This window comes from Nothobranchius furzeri, chromosome 11 (assembly GCF_043380555.1).
Source record: "Nothobranchius furzeri strain GRZ-AD chromosome 11, NfurGRZ-RIMD1, whole genome shotgun sequence".
Taxonomy (NCBI): Eukaryota; Metazoa; Chordata; class Actinopteri; order Cyprinodontiformes; family Nothobranchiidae; genus Nothobranchius; species Nothobranchius furzeri.
This window is the reverse complement of record NC_091751.1, coordinates 3680283-3685345: the sequence shown is the minus strand read 5'-3', so window position 1 is coordinate 3685345 and position 5063 is coordinate 3680283.

Here is a 5063-nt window from a genome sequence, read left to right as displayed (position 1 = left end):
CTATGTTACTCATGCTTTTAGAACAATTTTAAAATTGAACATAAAATATTGCACCAAGTGTTCTAAAAAATAAAGAGAGAGAGAGCAATGCTATTTGTTTTTTCTTTTCTATTTCTTTCTGCTGATTTGAAAAACAATCCGATCGGTGACTGAAAATCGCGATATGATCCAAACCCTGAGATTTTAGATCCGTCGCACCACTAGTGTTTGGCAGCCTTGCTTTCATCAGTGCACCCCTGGGCAACTGTGGACACATTGTAGCTTATCATCAACAGCCTGTGAATGCCAATGCGCATTGGTGAATGAAAGGAGGACAAAGAAAAAAATAAACTAAAATAATAAGAACAATTTGAAAAAAAAAAATAGATAAAAACGAATCCTGACTATAAGTTTGAGACCTTTACACGGCCAAGCTCCTCCGTATACTACTGAACTGTCAAAGCCTTATGCTCCAACCAGAGCCCTCAGGTCCACAAATCAAAAACTTCTAGAAGTTCAAAAGACCGGATACAAAAGTCGAGGTAATCACTCCTTCAGGCTATTGCACTTTGACTTAGGAATGAACTTCCTTTATCCTTATGTAGTATTGACCATCTGGACACCTTCAAAAATACATAAGAAGACAGATGAAAGGTATACTTTGCAAATTTTTCATATTTTTAAATAATATTCTTGAGCCAATATGTGCTAAAACAACCCTTTACAGGGTTAATAAAAGACCACCCAGCCACTATCACCCCCTGTGGCCAGAATATCTCACTTGCAGCTTTGCAGGTGCCGGCTAGCTCTGTTGGGAGTTAGAAAAATTAAGCTGGCCGACCTGACGCTGCTGTCTGGCTTGAGCACGTTTCCTGCATGTTTTAGATCATGAACACAGCTGATTTGTTTAATGTAGTGATTAATCACTCCTCTAGACACTTAGGAGTGCTGTGAGATGTTTCAGCTGTTAGATTAAGGTGTGAAAAAGACTAACGCACAGCGAGGACATAGGTTTTGGATTTCTCTTCTGCAAACGGACACTAGGGGGTGATAAAAGCAAGCAAAGGATGCCTAGTCTCACTTTAATTTCAATCTGCTTTAAACTAAGTAATGTGTTTTATGCTTTTTTAATGCAAATTTGTAATAATATTTCCTTTGTTTTTACGACTGGTTTTTTTTCCCGCTTATTTTTTTATGATATTAGCTGTTTGGTATATTAGGATCATTATGTTTTCTTGACTTTATGATTTGATTTGATTTGTTTTGTTTTGTTGATCTCTGTGAATCAGTTTGTGATTATCTGTCTGGGATGAGTGCTACATAAATAAACTTTATTTACTTCAAAGAGTCATGGGGCAAATACTTATTTTTAAAATTGAAAATAAAAATGAATAATTCTGATATAAAACTGTGATTGAGTATCTGATCTGTCCTGTAAATGTGACAAATGTTGGAAAACTGAATAAATATGCAAAAATTCAAATACTAAGTAGTGTTTTATGATTAACTTTTTTATGTGTGTTAAAGGCACACTTGCCAGTTTTGCTTGCATTTTGCACACCCTAGTGTATGTTGTCTATGTTTATGTATTTAGCAGACAATTTAGTCCTAAGCAACTTACAAGTGATAATGAAGCCAGCAGGTTGACCTTGAGGCTAACAACAAACACTAATCAGTCAGTCCTAGGTGGCAGTGAGGCAGCATAATCAGTCATAGAGGGAACTGAACATGGAGTGCGCAGTAGAGTCTGGGACGGGTGCTAGTTTAGAAGATTCTCTCTGAAGAGCAGGGTCTTCCGGAGTTTCTTGGAAATCGTCAAGGAAGCCCCTGTTCTACTAGTGCTTGGAAGGTCATTCCACATCAGTGGAACGACACATGAAAAGAGTCAGGATTGCCCTGAGCGTGGTGTAGGCACCGCTAGCCGACAATACTTTGACGACCGGAGCGCCGGGCCGAGACGTAAACCTTTAAAACAGGATCCAGGTCAATGGGAGCCGTACCATCTAGGACTTTGTATGCTAGTGTTAACCATTTCAATTTGGTGCATGCAGCTAGTGTTAGCCAATGGAGCTCAATGAACAGAGGGGTGACGTGTGCTCTTTCAGGCTGATTAAAGACCAGACATGCCGCTGCGTTCTGGACCATTTCAAGAGGTCTCACAGTACAGGCTAGAAGACCAGTTAGAAGGGCATTGCAGTAATGCACCAGGAGCTGGGTGGCATGTTGTGTTAGGTATGGTCTGATCCATTATTAATTATCTGTGGTCAAACAGAAAATTAAATCAATCTCTGTGGTATGCGTTTGTTTTTTTTAACACCTTAATCTAATTGCAGAAAATTTTCCCCAGACATCCACAGGGACAGCAGTAGGTCAGAAGGTAGAGCAGGTTTTCCAGTAATTGGAAGGTTGCAGGTTCCATACCGGCTCAGACATGAGAATGCTGCTGTTGTGTCCTTGGTCAAGACACTTAACCTGGGTGTTTCTCAATGTCAAGGAACCTCTCCTTGATGCCTTGGTCCCACCCTAGATGCCTAGGAGATACGTTTTCATGAACTGCCAAGGCGTGTTGCAATGTTATACGCAGGCGTCTGTTCTCTGTTAGCCATTTAGCTAACTGACGGGATACATTGGTGGTGCCTTGTTGCATTAGGTCGGTCAAACATTTCCCAGAATACAGCGCCGTATTTTGAAAAGTATGGTGGATCCGTAGCCATCAGGTACTTCCGGGGCAAATTTATAGTTTAAATGTAAGTCTATTCATTTTAGATTTTGGGCTAATAACAAAATTTTTTTTAAGAAACAAAGCAGTTTTCAGTGGTTGGTTTTCAGTTTCGGTGGCTATCAGGTAGTAACTCGCTTACATATTTAATTTAACCAATATATACACAATTTAAAAAGTCAAAGGCTCATTATACAGAAACTCATAAGTATAAAATCTACCGTTAACACATGTGTCACGTGACGTGGCCGCCAAGGAATCTGCATTCACGTGAGGCAAGACGGTTCCATTTAACCATTGTCTTTGACCAAGGAAGGACAGTGTCCTCATAAGCAAGGAGCCTTGACATTGATAAACACCCCCTGTCTTGTCTGCTGGTGCTGTTTGGAGAGACTGGTGGTGCCAGTGTTCAGCAGGCCTGGCCTCTGTCTGTGCGCCACAGGGCACTAGTGGCTACATTGTAGCTCAACCCTAACAGTGTGTGAATTTGTGTGTGAATGACCGAATGTGTTGTGAAGCGCCTTGTGGGTTTTGGAACCCTAATGAGACACTATACAAATAACAGTCCATTTACCATACTGTGTACAGGAGTGTTTCATCACTAAATTAAACAAATTCCCTGTGTTCATGATTTAAAACCAGCAGGAAAATTGCTTGAAGAATACTGCAGCACCAGGTATGTCATCCCGATATTTTTTCATTTGACCACATACTGGCTCAATAAAATAATTTAAAACTATGGAACTATGAAAGATTTGCAAAGTATGGCTTTAAGACTTACCAGGGCTGTGATTGTCCAGATCTTCCTCAAGATCACAGCTATTTGCATTTCTAGAGTCTTCTTCAGATGACTAGTTGACCACACATGGAAAAAATAAAAATAATTATATATTACATTTTTACAGTAAGTGATTTAAAGTGAGGATAAACTGCAAGTATTAACAACTCATATTTTTTACTAAGTTTTATAACTTACAGGTTCTCTTTCCTCAGTTAGAATCACTTGGTCAGGCCTGACATAAATGGACTTCTGATGAAACAGCTTCTTCAGAAGGTCTCCATTTAAACTCTGGTTGGAGGTAAGGGATGGCTCAACCAGCTTGTTGTAGCATGGCAACAATATTTGTAACCTACGTGAGTGACAAAATGAAATCAAGCTTTATTTCTAAAGACTAAATGTGATTATTTCTAAAGGTTTGGGTTTAAGTCATCCCCACGAACCTGCCTGAACACGCGGGTATGAATGTTTTAGTCATTTTGTGATTTAATTTTAATTTTACAATGCTAGTCCAACAGAGTTATTTTAGTTTACTATAACTCAATCAAATTTATTAAATATTGACAAACTGACAGAAGTTGAATTTCAACAATTGTTAAATGTCCCACTCACCAAAACTTGTGAAATGTTAGTAGTAGCAAAACAATCAAGTAAAATAGATTTGACGCAAATGAATAAATAAGCCTAAGACATATATCTACAAAATTTTACATGGCAAAGGAAGGCCAAAAGGTCTAGTCTAAGTGGAAAAGATGGACCTCGCCATTTTAAGCTAATAGGAATATTTTGAATACGCTTTTGTGACAAATATTGAGAGAGGACAAGTTTGTGAAATGTTACACATACTTCGATAGTAAACGTAAAAAAATTACACACTGGCTTTAAAAGGAACATAAAAGCCAGCAAGCAGCAACAAGGAAAAGGCTCTATGGGAGGTCAGCAATTAGCCCCTAAAATAAACTGTGTACCCATTCCTCATCACAGATGTCAGGAGCTTCTCAAAGGAAGCCACACAGCATTTTAAATGGGTCAATGCCAGGGATCTTCAGATGGAGTTAGTTGACCTCCAAGCAAACTTGGCCATGAATGAACTGTCTGCCAGGACTGACCCGTCCTCATTCTGGCTCCAAATGGTTCCTGAGACAGCTTTCTCAAGTCTAAAGAAAGTAGCCCTGTACATCCTGACCATGTTTGGTTCCACCCACAACTGTGAGGCAGCGTTCTCCACAATGAACATTATAAAAAACAAATATCGTTCCAGGCTCACCAATGAGCATCTCCACACATGCATGAGGATGGCTCTGTCTCCATTCAAGCCCAGATTCAAAATGTTGGCAGGACAAGCAAGAGCTCACTTCTCTCACTAAGTAAAAATGTGGAAAACATTAACCTAAATATATGTTCAGTTATTACATGTGTGCAGAGTCACATTTTTTAAAATCATTTTAAGACTTTTTAGTTCGCACGTGAAGAGGAAAAATGTAAAAAAATTAAGCTTTTTCTACATTTATTCTGAAGTTAGTAGTTTGTGAAGATTCAGTTGCCATGTGTTATTTTCTTGTTGACACTTTTTTCTACTTTTATTTA